Below are 269 nucleotides of genomic sequence, written 5' to 3'. Positions count from 1 at the left end.
GGGGGGGCTCCACCCGCTGTGCATCCGGGGGGGATGGAGCGGGGGGGGGGTACATCCCCAGCCTGTGCATCCTCGGGGGATGGAGCAGAAGGGGGGATACATCCCCAGCCTTGAGCCTCACGTCCAGGCATCCCCTGGGGTTGGCCCTTCGATGGTACCCAGCCCCCCGGGGGTACCGCATCCCCGGGGCGGACCCTCTGCCCTGCGGTACCGCATCCCCACTCCTCATCCCCCCGGGAGGGGGAACCGGCTCCTCCCCCCCCCCCTCC

This window comes from Calidris pugnax, unplaced genomic scaffold, assembly GCF_001431845.1.
Source record: "Calidris pugnax isolate Ruff unplaced genomic scaffold, ASM143184v1 scaffold133, whole genome shotgun sequence".
Taxonomy (NCBI): domain Eukaryota; kingdom Metazoa; phylum Chordata; class Aves; order Charadriiformes; family Scolopacidae; genus Calidris; species Calidris pugnax.
This window is presented reverse-complemented; position numbering follows the sequence as displayed.